Source organism: Pleurodeles waltl, chromosome 4_2 (genome assembly GCF_031143425.1).
Source record: "Pleurodeles waltl isolate 20211129_DDA chromosome 4_2, aPleWal1.hap1.20221129, whole genome shotgun sequence".
NCBI classification, from domain to species: Eukaryota; Metazoa; Chordata; class Amphibia; order Caudata; family Salamandridae; genus Pleurodeles; species Pleurodeles waltl.
Genome location: NC_090443.1, coordinates 152,153,128 through 152,171,768, shown reverse-complemented (window position 1 = coordinate 152,171,768; position 18,641 = coordinate 152,153,128).

Here is an 18,641-nt window from a genome sequence, read left to right as displayed (position 1 = left end):
GGTCTCCAGACCAACAGGTGAGCACAATGAATGGGGCATGAATGCATGGAGTGTTGTGTGTGAGGGCCTCGTGTAGGGGGAGGTTGGGGTAAGGGCACTGGGCAGCATGCCTCATGCATGGTGGGCAATGTCTGTGCGTAAGGGGATGTGAGGACTATGGTGGGCCATGAGTGTAACAGGCAGGACAGTCTGACTGATACCTTTTCCTATGTGTATTTCTCTGCAGGTCAGCGCCCATCAAAAAAAGGGTATATGGTGTGCCATCACCAAGGACGTGCGGACCCTGGGGGCCTACGGCAGGCGGAGCACCCACTGTCGCAAACGGTGGGAGGACCTGAGACGCTGGGCATTGAAGACGGTAGAGGCCCAGCTGGGGATGGCCTTCCAACGAGGAAGAGGTGCCCGTCGAACCCTGACCCCCTGATGGCCCGCATACTGACGGTGGCCTATCCAGAGCTGGATGGGCGCTTGGGGGCATCACAGCAGCCACAAGGGGGTGAGTACAGTGCCCCAATATACTACCTGGACATGGTTGGGTGGCATCCGGTGGGGGATGTGGGCCTGTGGGTGCCCCTAGGCCAGGCCGGTCAGTGCAGGGTAGGGCCCATGTTGGGCAGGGTCTGATGTCAACCTCCTCCAAACAAGCTAGTAGGCCTCCACTACTGGGCAGGGGTCTGTGGGACTCAGGTATGCTGCAATTGGCGTTAGGTATCCCTGTCCATGGGCTGGTGACTAGCATTGTGACTGGTAGTGCATTGCCTAGTGCGTAGGGCTGTTCCCTGTGTGTGAGTGTGTTGTGTACGCCAACAGTGGTTTTGTTGCGGCCATTGGCCATGGGTATCCTTTGTCTTGTCCCCCCTTTTTGTTTTGCACCCTGTTCTTATGTGCACCGGCAACGGGGAGAGCTACATCCCACAGGTCCCAATAGGCTGAATCCACCGACGGTGAGGGCACCAGTGAGACAAGGGCAAGGGGAGCACCACAGTGGAGACTAAAGGGGACAGTTCTGACAGTGATACCTCCTCCACTGGAAGCTCCCTGGTGGTGGTGGACACCTCTGTGCCCACCCCAACTACAGGTACAGCCGCCACCCCACCTACCAGCACCGCCCTCCCAGCAGCCCCTACGCTCTGTGTTTCCCATGCCCGCTCACCCAGGAGGGTGGGCATCCCCTTCGGGCCAGGCACCTCAGGCCCTGCCCCAGTTAGCCCTGCTGCCCTGAGTGAGGAGGCTATTGACCTCCTGCGATCCATCTCTGTTGGGAAGTCAACCATTGTGAATGCCATCCAGGGGCTGGCAGCCCATTTGCAACAAACACATGCATTCCTAGAGGGCATTCACTCTGGCATGGCGGCCCAACTGAAATCAATCCAGGCTCTAGCCTCCTCCCTGATGGCAGCCATTGTCCCTGTTTCTAGCCTCCCCCCTCCAACCTCTTTGCCCAATCCCATCCCGTCAATCCCAACCTATTCCAAGCACACAGGCAGACCAGCATGCACCCTGGACAGCACACAGGAATAGTTCAGGCAAACACAAGCACCACACATCATCACAGAGGCACTCACACAAACACCATCCAGATGCAGACATACCAACATCCACTGCCTCCAATGTGTCCCCCTCCTCCTCCTCGTCCACCTCCCTCCCAGTAGCGTCTACACTCACACCTGCATGCACTACATCCTCATCCACTACCACCATTACGCCTATCACTACACGCCCATCACTGGCAGTCACCACCCCCACTTCCATGCACACGTCCCGTGTCCTCTCCCACTGTGTCTGTGCCCCATCCTCCCAAAGTACACAAACGCAAGCACTCTGACACCCAACATCCATCCACCTCACAACAGCATCCAGCCCATGCACCTGTATCCAAACACAGCAGACAGACACCTCCTACAACCACTTCCTCCTCCTACACTCCCAAACCTTCACCCTCTTCCCGCCCCAATGTCCCTAAGAAGCTTTTCCTCTCCACCATTGACCTCTTCCCTACCCTTCCTACCCCCCCGTCCTTCACATCAGGCCAGGGTGAAGAAAACCCAGGCAAGCACCTCAGCCACCCAGCCCAGGGGCACAGTAGTGTCGACATTCAGAGCCCCCAACACCAAACAAGGTGGTTCAGCCATCAAAGGCTGTAGGGGAAGGGCTGAAGCCCCCCCCACCACCACTGCCAGCACCGCCACCAGCACCGCCACTGCCACCACTGAGCAGCCGTCACTGCCGGCGGACAGTGTGTAGTCCTGCCTCCATGGGCTGTTGTGCATCCTGGCCCCTGCAAATCCAGTGGGTCTGACACCCAGGTGAGAGACTGTGACCTTGCACTCCCCAAGATCTGCATCACATGGCACAATGCCCCCTCCAGAACCAGTGAAAGAAGCCATCCACTCACCTCATCCTACCCAGGATGAAGCACACTGGGCACAATGCCCCCTCCACAACCAGTGGAGAAGCCATCCACTTACTGCATCCTTCCCAGGATGAAGCACACTGAGCACAATGCCCCCTCCAGAACCAGGATGAAGCACACTGTGCACAATGCCTCTCCAGAACCAGTGGAGAAGCCATCCACTCACCGCATCCTTCCCAAGATGAAGCACACTGGGCACAATGCCCCTTCCAGAACCAGTGGAGAAGCCATCCACTAGAGAAACTGTGGCTTTGCACTCCCAAGGACCAAGCAGTGGGCAAACCACCCACTAGAGAGACTGTGGCCTTGCACTCCCCAGGACCAAGCAGTGTGCAAACCACCCACTTGAGAGACTGTGGCCTTGTACTTCCCGGGACCAAGCAGTGGGCAAACCACCCACTTGAGAGACTGTGGCCTTGCACTTCCCAGGACCATGCAGTGGGCAAACCCCCCACTTGAGAGACTGTGGCCTTGCACTCCCTAGGACATCACACAGGACATGTAACCCCCTCCAGGACCAGGGTGTTGTAACATCTTCTGGCTGAGGTGCCTCCGCATTCCCCGTCCCCCTGAGGTGCCTGTGTATTTTCGACCTCATGCCACTGCAGTGTTTTTTTCGTGTTGTTGCAGGAGTGATGTGGGGCCTTGGCCTATGTGTTGTGGCCATGTAGCCAATGGACATTGAGGACTGGGTAGTGTCCCTCCGTTTGTACGTATGGATATACGTTTGTAACTTAATGCACTTATTCATGTTCTTTAATCGTATTACACTCACTTTCCTCCAATCATTTTGTCCTAGCATTATTCCTGAGAGGTGGATTTGTAATTTTACTGCATCTGATTGTGTGTATGGTGTTGGGGGTGGGGATGGGGGTGTTGCATGTTTGTGTCACTCTCTTTTTCCTCCCCCCTCCCCTGTGTGCTAGGCGGCAGTACTCACCGTGGTCGTCTTCGCTGGCGTTGGTGTTCGTAATGCAGGAAAAGATAGACGAGGATGGGAAATATGTGCAACTCGGGCTCCATGGCGTCATGGTGGTTCCCTGTGTCTCCAGAGGTGAGTCCTTTGACTTCTGTTTCCGCCGTGCTACTGATGTCATTGGTACCGCCCCAGAAAAGGTCATAATGCAGTGGGCGGTACATTGTCTTCCACCTGACTTTTGGCGGTTACGGTCGTGGTGCTTGTTACTACCTCCGTGGCGGTCGGTGTGTTAAAGTGGCTTTCTGTCTGAGCGGTTTCTGCCGTGGTCATAATTCAATTTTTGTTACCGCCGGCCTATTGGCGGTATTACTGCCGCTTTTACCACCGACCGCCAGGGTTGTAATGAGGGCCAAACTGTCTTTGAGAGCTTCGTGCATTTGTGTAACTGCTTCTCACGTGGTTACCACTGTATTTGCTGCGTTATGTCTCTGGTTCAGTACATTTAAAGATGGCCGCCACATCCCTCTGGGTGCCCTCCGCCCCCTACATTTCCTTCTTTGATTTTCACCAAGCTAATAAGCGCTTTGTGTTGTTTCCACTCACCTTGTTTTGAACAATGTTTCCCGTACGTTTGCTGCATGGCTACAGGTAAGCGGCTAGAATTTTATCTTGTTTGTTTTCAGGAATTTTACTTCCAGACTAAGGGGGTCATTCTGACCCTGGCGGTAAAAACCGCCAGGGCCAACGACCGCGGGAGCACCGCCAACAGGCTGGCGGTGCTCCCATGGGCATTCTGACCGTGGCGGTACAGCCGCGGTCAGAAACGGAAAACCGGCGGTGTACTGCCGGTTTCCTGCTGCCCTGGGGAATCCTCCATGGCGGCGCGCATGGGGATTCCGAGCCCCATACCGCCATCCTGTTCCTGGCGGTTTTGGCCGCCAGGAAGAGAATGGCGGTATGGGGTGTCGTGAGGCCCCTGGGGGCCCTTGCAGGGCCCATGCCAATGGCATGGGCACTGCAGGGGCCCCCGTAACAGGGCCCCACAAAGATTTTCAGTGTCTGCCATGCAGACACTGAAAATCGCGATGGGTGCAACTGCACCCGTCGCACCCCTTCCTCTCCGCCGGCTCCATTCGGAGCCGGCATCCTCATGGAAGGGTGTTTTCCGCTGGGCTGGCGGGCGGCCGTCTTTTGACCGCGCAGCGGTATTCTGGCGGGCCCCGCCAGGCCGGCATGAGGCCCTAAGACTTCTCTCTATTCCCACATTAGTTTCCATCAGCTGTACTTCAGGTACTTATTACAGGCTGGCTCTTACACTGCTAGTCGCTCTGTTTGTAGACCTGTTTTCCATGCCTTTATTGTTTTACTGGTGCTCATACTGTTCCTGTCTGTGTTACATCACTTTAGCTGACTCACTACTTTGTAGCATACCTAACGTGTCACTTGTTTTTCATCAACATTTCTCCTTATGTTTTTCTCATCACATCTTTCAGCAGCGCCCTAGAGTATGGGGGAGGTTTTTGGAGACCATGGCCCTCATTACAACCCTGGCAGTCGGTGTTAAAGCGGCGGTAAAAAAAATGGAATCACGACCATGGCGGAAACCGCAACATAGACAGCCACTTTAACACTCCGACCGCCACGGCGGTACAAACAAACAGCATGGCGGTCACCGCCAACAGACAGGCGGAAGACAATGTACTGCCCACACTATTATGAGAGGCCAATCCGCCACCTTTTCCGGGGCGGAACCAACGCGAACAAAATCACGGCGGAAACAGGACTTGGAAAGGAAAACACTCACCTCTACACAACCCACGAGGAACCAGGATGCCATGGAGCCAGATCTCCAAACCCTCCCTGCAATAGTATTCCTGCTCCTCTACCAGGAGCACTAACAACGGCGGCGACGACCACGGTGAGTCCTGCACCTACAACACAGGGGACGGGGGAGGGAAAAGAGAGTGACACACACACGCAACACGCAACACCCCCACCCTCACCCACAACAACATACACACTAATACATGCTGCAACATTACAATTACACCCCCCAAAATCCCCCCCTGGAAGTACGCAATGACAAAGGGAAATGAGTTGAACGATTGTAATCAATAAAAATCCATTAGTCAAAACTTGAAATACAGGGTAAACAATTATGTACACCAACTATACAAGTCCGGATAGTGCACCATTCATAGTCCGCAGACCACTGGGCCCAAAATGCATGGGCGAGGCCCACACTCGATATCAGACTCCAAACGGAGAGAACACTGCTGGGGCATCAGATCAAAATGAAACAGGCACCTCAGGGGGAAGGGAAGGGGGGCACCTCAGCTGGATGAGTGCACGACGCCAGCTCCACGACGGGGCTCCATGCCCATTGATGTATCCTGGGGAGTGCAAAGCCACAGTCTCTCAAGTCTCTCCAGTGGGTGGGTTGCCCACTGCTTTATCCTGGGGAGTGCAAAGCCACAGTCTCTCAATTCTCTCCAGTGGGTGGTTTGCCCACTGCTGCATCCTGTGGAGTGCAAAGCTACAGTCTCTCAAGTCTCTCCAGTGGGTGGTGTGCCCACTGCTGCATCCTGGGGAGTGCAAAGCCACAGTCTCTCAAGTCTCTCCAGTGGGTGGTTTGCCCACTGCTGCATCCTGGGGAGTGCAAAGCCACAGTCTCTCGAGTCTCTCCAGTGGGGGGGTTGCCCACTGCTTTATCCTGGGGAGTGCAAAGCCACAGTCTCTCAAGTGGATAACAGTCTCACTGGTTCTGGAGGGGGCTTTGTGCCCAGAGTGCTTCATCCTGCCAAGGATTGGGGTAACGGGTGTGACACTCCACTGACGGTGGTGCAACATGCAAGCTGCCCAGGCTCCTGGAACTGACCACCAGCCTCGGACGACTTACCACTGGGAATGGCAGCCATGTCTGCGGTGGTGCCACTGGCACAGGATGTCGCGTGGCCGCTGGCGGTGCTGGCGGCGGTGTCAGTCGCGGCGGTGCTTGAGGCTGCCTCAGTGACATCGGTGCTGGCGGCGGTGTCAGTAGCGGCGGTGCTTGCGGCGGACTCTGTGGCATCGGTGCTGGCGGCGGGCTCTGTGGCATCGGTGCTGGCGGAGGCCTCTGTGGAATCTGTGCTGGCGGCGGCCTCTGTGGAATCGGTGCTGGCGGCAGTCTTTGAGGCGGCGGTGCTGGTGGCGGTCTCTGTGGCAGCGGTGCTGGTTGCGGGTTCAGTGACTGCGGTGCTGGTGGCGGGCTCGGTGACTGCGGTGCTGGTGGCGGCCTCAGTGTCTGCTGTGCTGGCGGCAGTCTCTGTGGCGGCGGTTCAGGTGGCAGTGCTGGTGGCGGTCTTGTCTGCAGTTCAGGTTGGCATCAACGTGGACCTGCCCTTGATTTTCTGGCCCTTCCCCACCTTGGATGGTGGCACAGCTGTCTTGCCACTTTCCACTTTTGTTTTGCCTGAGCCCTTGGTAGCAGGTGTTTTCGCCTTCTCACTCTGGGATGTGGGCAACTTTTTTACTTTTGGAGGTGGCGGAATGTCCTTGCTCTCGCTCCGTGGGACACTGGCAGCCCTGTTGCTTGCCGCACTCCAAAATCCTGCTATTGCTGGCACCACTGTGTCTGGTGATGCGGTGGCTGAGGTGCTGGGTTGGGACCTGGAAAGGCGGGCCCTAGGGGACGGACGGGGTGGGGGAGGTGTAGGGAAGAGGTCAACATTTGATAGGAAAAGCTTTTTAGACACACTGGGACGGGTTAATGGAGGGGGTTTGGGAGTGGAGGAAGAGGTAGTGGATTTAGGAGGTGTACGTTTGCTCACTTTGGGTGAAGGTGCATGGGCTGGCGGCTGTTGTGAGGTGGATGGCTGTTTGGTGGGTGTGTGGCTGCGTTTGTGTACTTTGGGAGGAGGGCTCACAGACACACTGGTAGAGGTCACAGGGGATGTGTGAATGGTAGTGGGGGTGGTGAGTGCACGTGAGCGGTGTGTGGTGATGGGTGTGCTGATGATGGAGGTAGTGGCTGAAGATGTAGTGCATGCAGGTGTGAGTGGAGACGAGACAGGAAGGGAGGAGTGAGACGTGGAGGAGGGGGACACAGTGGAGGCAGTGGATGTTGGTATGTGTGCCTGAGTATGATGCTTGTGTGAGTGCCTGTGGTATGTGTGGTACTTATGTTTGCCTGAGCCACCCTTGTGTGTTGATGTGTGTGCACGCTGGTCTGATGGTGTGCTTGGGATAGGCTGAGGTACAGGGGATTGGGTCTGGGTGGAGGAAGTTTGAGGGGGGAGGCTGGACACAGGGACAATGGCTCCCATCAGTGCTGAGGCCAGAGCCTGAAATGCTCGCTGTTGGGCTGCCTGGCCAGAATGAATGCCCTCCAGGTATGCATTTGTTTGTTGCAACTGCCTTTCTACACCCTGGATGGCATTCAGAATGGTAGACTGCCCAACAATGAGGGATCTGAGGAGGTCAAATAGCCTCCTCACTGAGGGCAGCAGGGGTGAATGGGGCAGGGCCTGAGGTGCCTGGGGCGAAGGAGATGCCACCCTCCTGGGTGAGCGACCACGGGACACACGCTGAGGGGCTGCTGGGAGGGCGGTGCTGGTAGGGGAGGTGGCGGCTGTACCTGTTGATGCGGGGGGCATAGACGGGCCCGCCACCGCAAGGGATCTCCCATCAGAAGAGGAGTCGCTGTCGCTGATGTCACCTCCTGTCCCCGCCGTGGAGCTCCCCTCGCCCTCCATCCCACTGGTGGCTTCAGACTCCGTTTTCTCCCCAGCTGGGCCTCCGCCGTCTTCTTGCTCCATCGGCGAATGTCCTCCCATCTTTTCCGGCAGTGGGTGCTCCATCTGTGGTGGACCCCCAGGGTTCGGACATCCTTGGCGAAGGCACGCCAAATATCCTTCTTCTGGTGGGCGCTGACCTAGAGGAATAGTACAGAGGAAAAAGATAATCTTTAACCGTCCAGACTGTCACAGTCATTGACCCACGTTCCCACCCTTGCCCTGACGCACATACACTCACCGTCCACTTATGCTGGCCTCAGTCCCCCCCCTTGTATCTTCCATCCACACCACTCCAAACAGGCATTGCCCTTACAGCATGCTCACAGTGTACTCACCTGTTTGTCTGGAGGACCGTAGAGTAGCGTGTACTGGGGAGGACCCCATCCACTAACTTCTCCAACTCCTCCGAAGTGAAGGCAGGGGCCCTTTCCACAGACACATGAGCCATCGTTGCTTCCAGACTGAGGTCACAGCAGCACTTGCAGTGTAGGTCCACTCCTGTCGAAGGTCACGTATCAAGTGAGTGAACAGAGAGAAAATGGCAGTCACATCCGCGGCGGTGCGTACCGTCACCGCCGGCATACATCGTCATTGGCTCCTGGGACCCATAGGGTCCAATGTTGACCAATGCAGGATTGCGCTGCGGTCTTCGACCGCCTACCGCGACGGTGTACAATGCCAGCGCAGTTACCTCATATCCCCTTGTCCCACATTACAGGTCAGGCAGCTGCCATTTGAGGAGGCCACATTGCATTAATTTTAGATGCGTCACACCTATCTAGGCCTTGCATACACACAGTGACAGGCACATTGTGGGTTGACAAATGTGTGCAGTAAATTCTTTTTTTAATACCTCAGTGTTGGCTGACTCTGTGCTCGCTGTTCTCGTCCAGAGGGCACGTCCACTGGGGCAGGTGAGGAGATGGCGGCATCCTCCGGTGTACAGACCGCTGGTGGACCTGTCGACAATGGAAGACAGACACATCATTATCACTTACAGACTTGATCGTGCCACAATCCAGGAACTGTGTGCCCAGTTGGAGCCACACCTGATTTCAGCTATCCGCCATCCCACAGGAATCCCCCCTCTAGTCTAGGTCCTGTCAGTACTCCATTTCCTGGCAAGTGGGTCTTTTCAAACAACAGTGGCCATTGCATCAGGGATGTCCCAGCCTATGTTCTCAAACGTGTTGTCCAGAGTGTTGTCTGCCCTGCTGAAACACATGCGCAGCTACATCATTTTCCATCAGGTGGAGGATTTGCCCACAGTGAAAGATGCCTTCTATGACCTGGGACATATCCCCAACATCATAGGTGCCATTGATGGGACACATGTGGTATTGGTACCCCCCGCAGGAGTGAAGAGGTGTACAGAAACAGGAAGAGCTACCATTCGATGAATGTGCACATGGTGTGTTTGGCCGACCAGTACATCTCCCATGTGAATGCCAAGTTTCCAGGCTCAGTGCATGACGCTTACATTTTGAGGAATAGCAGCATCCCTTATGTGATGGGGAAGCTCCAGAGGCACTGTGTGTGGCTAATAGGTGAGGACAAGGACCCTATACGGTGTGAATGATTGTCTGGGTCTGGGGTTGCCCCTAAGGGTTAGTGTCTGTCTAACAGTTGTCCCTCGACATGTGCAGGTGACTCTGCTTACCCCAAACTGTCATGGATACTGACCCCAGTGAGGAATCCCAGGACAAGGGCAAAGGAACGCTACAATGAGGCACATGGGCGAACTAGGAGAGTGATCGAAAGGACCTTCGGCCTCCTGAAGGCCAATTCCAGTGCCTCCATATTGCAGGTGGTTCTCTCAACTACTCACCAAAGAAGGTGTGCCAGATCATCGTGGCCTGCTGTATGCTGCACAACCTGGCTTTGCGACGACAGGTGCCTTTTCTGCAGGAGGATGGTCCAGAAGGAGGTCTTGTGGCAGCTGTGGAGCCTGTGGACAGTGAAGAAGAGGAGGCAGAAGAAGAGGATATCGACAACAGAAACAACGTTATCCAGCAATACTTCCAGTGAGACACGGGTAAGAAGACATCACTTCCTCCTACATCTCATACAATTGTTAGACCTATCATATGTCTGTCACTTTCACCCAGTGTATGGACCCTGACTTGTCACCTTGCATTTCCATTTCACAGATGTGGGTCCCACTGTGTGTCCTCTGCTATATTACCTCATGGACTAGAGCTGTGTGACTTAGGTATGTTGACAATACAATGGACATTGCTATTTTCCTTAGTTATAGCAAATACACATTTGTGAAAGCACAGACTGACTCCTGATTGTTTTGTGATTCAAGGGTGTTTATTTAAGTGCAAAATAGTGGAGGGGGGTTTAAAATGCTCAGGGGTGATGGTGGAGGAATGTCCATGGCAGAGTTCAGTTATTTGTCTCACAGGTGCATTGTCCAAAGGGGCATAGGAAGTGGAGATAAGGCAGTTTAAGGATGGACAGGGTGACGAAGTGGGACAGAAGGATGACATTCAGGGTGGTCTCATTTCTTGGTGGGGGTCTTGGCATTGTTCTCTGTCTTTGTCCTGGATCTCAGGGACCGTTTGCGGGGTGGTTCTCCATCTGCAGGGGGTAGGGTGCTGGGGTCGTGGTCCTGTGGCGGTGCCTCCTGTCCACTAGCGCCGGCAGAGGTGGTGGGCTGTTCATCATCGAGGCTAGTGTCAGGGGCCCCTTGTTGTGCCACAGTGTCCCTCCTGGTGTTCACAAGGTCCTTCAGCACCCCTACAATGGTGACCAGGGGGATGTTGATGGACTTGAGTTCCTCCCTGATCCCCAAATACTGTTCCTCCTGCAGCCGCTGGGTCTCCTGAAAGTTGTCCAGTACCGTTGCCATTGTCTCCTGGGAATGATGGTACGCTCCCATGATGTTGGAGAGGGCCTCGTGGAGAGTGGGTTGCCTGTGCCTGTCCTCCCCCTGTCGCACAGCAGTCCTCCCAGTTGCCCGGTTTTCCTGTTCCTCTGTCCCCTGAACCGTGTGCCCACTGCCACTGCCCCCAGGTCCCTGATGTTCTTGGGTTGGTGGGTTTGCCTGGGTTCCCTGTAGTGGTGGACACACTGCTGCTTGATGTGTCCTGGGGACAGAGGTATGGGCCCGCTGGGTGGGTGCTGTGCTGGTGTTTCCTGAGGGGGAGGCTCTGTGGTGGCATGTGCCAGTGTGTGGGGAACCAACTGTCCCGAGGTCCCAGATGGGCTGGGCTGGTCATCTAGATCCAGTTGGACAGAGCTGCTGTCATCACTGTGGGCCTCTTCTGTGGGGGGAGTGGACATGTCTGGAACCTCCTGTCTGGTGACGTTGGGTAGGGGTCCTGCAGGGGTGTAAAGGCATGATTATTGCATCTGTGTGTGCCATCGTTTGCAATGGGTGGGTGACCCTCTAACCCAGTGCTTACATTCTTGTCTAGGACCTTGTGTGATATTTGGTTTGGGGATCTGTGTGGGTATCTGTAGTGGACATGCTTTGGTGATGGGTGTCCATGCTTTGGTGTTGCATGCAGGGCTTGGTATTGGGATGTGTGGGTTGTGATAGTGGGACATATGTGAGGTGTTGGAGTGATGGGGGTGAGGGTGAGGGTGGGGTATGTGATAGCATGCAGGTAGGGTGGGGGATTGAATAGTTAAGATTTGACTTACCAGAGTCCATTCCTCCTGCTACTCCTGCGAGGCCCTCAGGATGCAGTATAGCCAAGACCTGCTCCTCCAATGTTGTTAGTTGTGGGGGAGGAGGTGGGGGTCCGCTGCCAGTCCTCTGAACTGCAATCTGGTGTCTTGAGACCATGGAACGCACCTTTCCCCGTAGGTCATTCCACCTCTTCCTGATGTCATCCTGTGTTCTTGGGTGCTGTCCCACTGCGTTGACCCTGTCTATGATTCTACACCATAGCTCCATCTTCCTAGCTATGGAGGTGTGCTGCACCTGTGATCCGAATTGCTGTGGCTCTACACGGATGATTTCCTTCACCATGACCCTGAGCTCCTCCTCAGAGAACCTGGGGTGTCTTAGCGGTGCCATGGTGTGGTGTGGGTGATGTGTGAGGGGATGTGTTTGTGTGTGTTGTGTGAGGTGCGTGGATGTTGTGTGAGTGATGGTGTTGTGTGCCTGTGGATGCTAGTTTGTTGATAGTGGTGTCTCTCTTTATGCTTCGTTCTCAATTTTAGTTGTAGGGGTTTGTGGGTGATGTGGGTGATGTGGGTTTGTGTTTTATATTGTATTGGGTGTGTGGGAGTGGTGTGTGTATGTGTATCAATTGTGTGTATTTGGAATTGTCCAATGTGGTTGTGTTTTGTAAATGTGTGTGCATTTTGAGCGCGGCAGTGTGTACCGCCAATGGAATACCGCGGTTGAAAGACCGCTGCGTGGATTCGTGGGTTGTGATAGTGTGGGCGTATTCCTGTTGGCGTGACGGTGTCGGTTTTGTTATCACCAGTTTATCACTGACCTTTGGTGTGGCGGACTTGTGTGGGTGTCTGGATTTTGGCGGATTCCTGTCTGTGGGTCGTAATAGCTGTAGCGGATTTCCGCCACCACAGCAGTGTGTTGGCGGTCTTCTGCACAGCGGTAAGCGGGATTTACCACCAATGTTGTAATGAGGCCCATGTCTCTATTTGCTTTACATGGTTAGGCTGGGGGCTGCCCAGTTCCTAGACACAATGATTCTTTGACCGCTTACAATTATTAGCTGCTTTGCCCCATGCTGGTCTCTAAATGAGTACGCCTTCCTTACTTTCCCAACTTACTTTACTGGCCATGGTCCCTGTGGCTTCAGAACAGTCAGCGCACTTGATCCATTGACCTTGTTCACCATTTTCTTCCTATTTTTTTCTTATAATTTTTCTTACCTTTAGCTTACTATTTCTCCTTCTTAGTGCTCAAATTAGTTTACACCATGGTGTGTATTTGGACACATTAACATTAATTATATCCTTTCTCCCCAGGTCGAGGCTTACCATGGTCTGTTACATCAGGGATCACCTACTACCCCGGTGCAGGAACTTGTGACTGACGTCATATCTAACTTCTTTCATGTTGTTTTTTGAAGGTGAGTTGTCAATTAGGGGCTAGCTCACTCTACATAGCTTTCAGTTACAGGCTTTCTTTTCACCACTGATCACAATTACTTGTTCTATTTTAGACACACGTTGTTGTGACTCTTCCAGGTTAGATCTCTTATACCTAATGAGGTATGGCGTTCTACTACTGTTTTTTGCTGTATTTTTGCACTGCTCGGTCTCCCCCACAATGTACTACCACCACCACCCTTGTGGGTTTTTCTAGTAAACTTACTCCACTAATTTTAGCCTGGGCAGACTAAGCCCATTCGGGATTAGTTCCATTTGTACTGTTATGAGGTGGGCACTTTCAACCTTGGCGTTCTGCCTGCACACTCATCACTGGGATCACTGATCTATCACTAATTGTCTCACATGCTTCACAACCACTTGGCTCCTTCTATTTTGGCATAGGGGTACTTCACCACTTGCCCCTGGTTTGGATGGACACATACCTAAGTCATCAGAGCTAACATTTTTATCTCTATGTTATCATCCTTAACATCTGCTTATAAGGTTCAGCATTCACATTTTTGTATATTTTGCAGCATTGAAAAAGTCACCTGTTGTGACGAAACAATTGTTGGCTGTAATGGTGGAATGACACTCAGCTTATTACTATGATGTCCATATATACAAATTAAAAGGAACCTACTACAACCAAACTCATCTGGATGACTGGTTAATCATGATCTATTTCTGAGTGCTGCAGTTTCTGTGATAAAGACTAACACTTAAAAACATGCTGGTGGTGAGCCCGCCCAGAATGGGGCACCTTCATGCAGCCCTATGCATGTGAATTAGCCCTGAATGGTATTATGGGGCACTCCTTGGCAGGAGCATGAACAATAAATTAGCAATTCCTCCTCTCATTTATTATTCTTCCATTTATTTATGTATGTATTTTTAGTGGGTGTTGGTCCCTTTCGGTACACCCAGAGCTTTAACTTTTGTAGGTGACTGTCAGAGGAGCTCCACGGCCAACTCCTCCGGCTCCCTGCAAGCAGCCCCATGCCACGAGGCCATAAAGGACCCGGCAACAATACTTTTTTATCACTGTGGTGCCCAGATGCCCACACCGGGTACCCAAAAACATTGTTAACTAACGTTTGGCGTGCTGGGGGAGCCCCAGGGCACACTTGGCCCTGCCAGATCTCTGCAAACTGCCCTTTCCCTGGTGCCACACAAGAGCTAATGAAACTGTTTAACAGTTTTTAAAACTATGGGGTACCTGTTGCCCACCTGGAGAACCACACAACATTTTTTAAGTTGAGGACATGAGAGGGAGGCCCATGGCTCCCACATCACAGCTGGCTCCTCTGCCAGCACCTATTGCTTGTGTGGCAGGTGCTGGCATTGCTCCCACCCGGCGGGAAAAGCTTTTCTTTCTGCTCCCGCCAGGCAGGGACAATTCTATATTTCCCTGTCCGTGACAGCCATAGGAAAGTTTGCTCTCTGATACTGCTCTAAGAAATTACACCAAATGTGGCACAAAGGTAGAACTTTACTTACAAAGTGTGCTTTTTGTTTTATGCTGTAATTCTATTGAGTAGCTTTTGAGAAATTTGCATTTAAAGAGATGGTCAGAACAGGTTAGTGATATCTGGACCATTGACCTTCGGATATGCTTTGGTTGTCCAATTTAAGGGGATTGGTCAATCCTAATTTGCTGACCACAGCGTGAACAATAAATTGTGGCACTCATTACAGGACTAAGGGACATGATCCCTGCATCTTGAAAATGAATTAAATATTAAAGAAGGCAGGGTTAGCACACTTTGAGCCCCAGGGCATGTGGGTGGTCCTGAAGGAACCCGAAGGAACCTCTACTTGAATGCCTGGCCACAACATGGCCTACAAGTTGTGGCAGCCATTACAGGAACCGGCAAGACTGTTCTGATTTTTTAAATGCATTGTTTTTAATAGTCACAATGAGGAACAAATATGAAGGGTGGTAACAGATTTTACTCACAATATAAATCGTTTGCTGATGGTACTATGCTTATTCTAAAAACTGTTGTTTGTTTTAAGGTGATTTTACCCTTTGAAAAATGTTGTTTCCCTATTGTTCTTCTGCAGCTTCACCACAGTGTTCTAGTGAAAAACTAGAGTGCTAACATTCTGTAATTATGACAAAGGTGTGAGTTCAAGAAACACCTGAACGCCATCTTAAAGAAATCAACGCTTCAAAACTGAACCTCACACAGTACATCAATCATGACATACTTAATGACATCCTTGATGTCATCACTCATTAGATTCGGAACAACATTGTTCAAATTCCTAAGGAGTGTTGTGTCCCCCCACGAAAAACAATAAAGATAAAAAGGTGACAGGTGACTGGCATGGGAAATGAGTGCATCTAGAGAGTTGGGTACGTATGCAGTGAATATAATGTAATACATCAGGTCATAGTGCATGATGGGGGCACAAGTTATAGTTAGTTGACTACGTATAACTAGCACATTTCAGTATTTTTTAGCATTTTAATGTTAATTATGGTCTCATTTATACACCTAACTATAATGTCACTTTAAGCTTTTGGCTTTTTCACTGAATTTCTAGGGTTTTTTAACAAATGTTAAGGTCTTAGCCCCTAACCTGACTAGAACACCACTTTAACCTTTGTTTTTATTCAGTGAATTTCTGTGGTTTTTGATCATATTCTAAATTGTCCCAGCAACCAACCCTGAATGGAGAACCAACCTCCGCTGCCTACTGGCTTTGAGGTATCTTTTATAAAAACAGATCAAAACTAAAACATCTGCCATCACTTTACCCAATAAACCAATGAGGACTGTAGCCTTGATTATTGGCTCGTCATCATAACCAAATACACTTGCATTATTGAGGAGAAGCTTTTCCACAAAGCAATTTAGTTTTTGCCGTGACTGTGTGTATTACCTTGCTAGTTTGTGGCACATGACTTCATAAACCCCCCCTCTTTTTTCTAAGTAAAAAGGTTACATACATCTTGCAGAGTGTGTTTTTAGGAGACTGTTTTAATCTGTTTTTGTGATTTAAATTGTGTTTAGAAATGGTCCGCTTCCTCTGTTTTTTACCTTAAAAAAGCCACATTTCTGAGCGTGCGACCAGCAGTATTCCAGTGTTTGTTTTTAAACAATCTCTCCCTTACCTGGAAAGTAGACTCTGCTAGCTTGGAAGTGTGGATTCAGCCTGTCTGTATCCAAGGAGATTCTAAATAGAGCAGCAGCTGCCTCCTCCCTGGCCACAGGGCTTGGACTTAGCTGATTGGCTCTCTGAGTCCCTGTGAACCTGAGCCCTCCCCCCACACCTGTTCTGGCCCCTTAAGTTTGTGGAAGGAGGCCCAAGACAGCCACCTCCATTTTGTGAGCCTCAGCATCTTCCCTGTGTCCTAATAAAGCCCAGTGTTCAAGGATTGCAAAAAGACCTAGGTAAGGAGCCCCCAGACTTTTCTGGGTAAATAGTATGAATTGTTAAAAAGTGTTTATTTCAGCTACCTGTGCCTGTTTTACTGTGGATTCTCTGTGTTTCAGGCAGCCTGGCCTTTTTAAAGTGGTGATTTTCTTTTAAATTTCGTTTTTGCCGTGACTGTGTGTATTACCTTGCTAGTTTGTGTCACATGACTTCATAAACCCCCCCTCCTCTTTTTTCTAAGTAAAAAGGCTACATACATCTTGCAGAGTGTGTTTTTAGGAGACTGTTTTAATCTGTTTTTGTGATTTAAGTTTTGTTTAGAAACTGTCTGCTCCCCCTGTTTTTTTGCCTTAAAAAAGACACTTTTCTGAGCGCGCGACCAGCAGTATTCCAGTGTTTGTTTTTAAACAATCTCTCCCTTGCCTGGAAAGTAGACTCTGCTAGCTTGGAAGTGTGGATTCAGCCTGTCTGTATCCAAGGAGATTCTGAATAGAGCAGCAGCTGCCTCCTCCCTGGCCACATGGCTTGGACTTAGCTGATTGGCTCTCTGAGTCCCTGTGAACCTGAGCCCTCCCCCCCACACCTGTTCTGGCCCCTTAAGTTTGTGGAGGGAAGCCCAAGACAGCCACCTCCATTTTGTGAGCCTCAGCATCTTCCCTGTGTCTTAATACAGCCCAGTGTTCAAGGATTGCAAAAAGACCTAGGTAAGGAGCCCCCAGACTTTTCTGGGTAAATAGTATTATTTGTTCAAAAGTGTTTATTTCAGCTACCTGTGCCTGTTTTACTGTGGACTCTCTGTGTTTCAGGCAGCCTGGCCTTTTTAAAGTGGGGATTTTTTTTTTTAAATAGCTTTTGCTGTGACTGTGTGTATTACCTTGCTGGTTTGTGGCACATGACTTCATAACCCCCCCCCCCTCTTTTTTCTAAGTAAAAAGGCTACATACATCTTGCAGAGTGTGTTTTTAGGAGACTGTTTTAATCTGTTTTTGTGATTTAAATTGTGTTTAGAAACTGTCTGCTCCCCTTGTTTTTTGCCTTAAAAAAGCCACGTTTCTGAGCGCGCGACCAGCAGTATTCCAGTGTTTGTTTTTAAAAATCTCTCCCTTACCTGGAAAGTAGACTCTGCTAGATTGGAAGTGTGGCTTCAGCCTGTCTGTATCCAAGGAGATTCTGAATAGAACAGCAGCTGCCTCCTCCCTGGCCACAGGGACTGGACTTCAGTTAACTTGCTCCTTATATAAGTTCCTATTGATTGTTGCATAGGTTGTTGTGATAGGTTGTTGGGAGCTGGTCCTTCCATTGGTTGCTGGCTCCAGGGCTGGTGCTGTGATTGGTGGATAGGGCTGGGATTCTGATTGGCTGTTGTTTCTAGGGCTGTGATTGGTGGATAGAGCTGGGATTCTGATAAGCTGTTGTTTCTAGGGCTGTGATTGGTGGATAGGGCTGGGATTCTGATTGGTTGCTTGGTCCAGGGCTGGGGATGTGATTGGTGGTCAGGATTAGGGGTATGATTGGTGATCAGGGCTGGGTCTCCCATTAGTTGTTTGAACTTGGATTAGAAATTAGATTGGTTAGGGTTAGGACCAGGTTCCTATTGGCCAGTAGGGCTATTTAAGCCTAGGACTCAGGGCGTCTCAGCCTGAGCGTCAGGGCAAAGGACGGAGAGGACAAGGGCAGTTGCCTGTTTGGGCCTGTTTGGGACAGGTAGGGACTAGGGCCTAGGGCCAGAAATGCTGCCCAATTCACTATTGACTAGGATTGATATCAGTCCCTACACATCCATCAACATGCAAACACATTATCTGCAAAGACATCCGACTCATGCATCACAAACTGACCGCAGAAAGATTGCAATGTCTCATCACCCAACACAATACCCATTATGCAACACATATACACATATCCTCCACAACTACAAGAGTCAAACACCTTCATTCTCACCGCAAACACTACTCTGTCCACTCCCACTAACACAACCTGCCATCACCCACACGACACAAAACTACAGTATAAATTTCTCTCCATCTCAGCCTTCTAGATACACACTCTCTGCTCATACTAACCA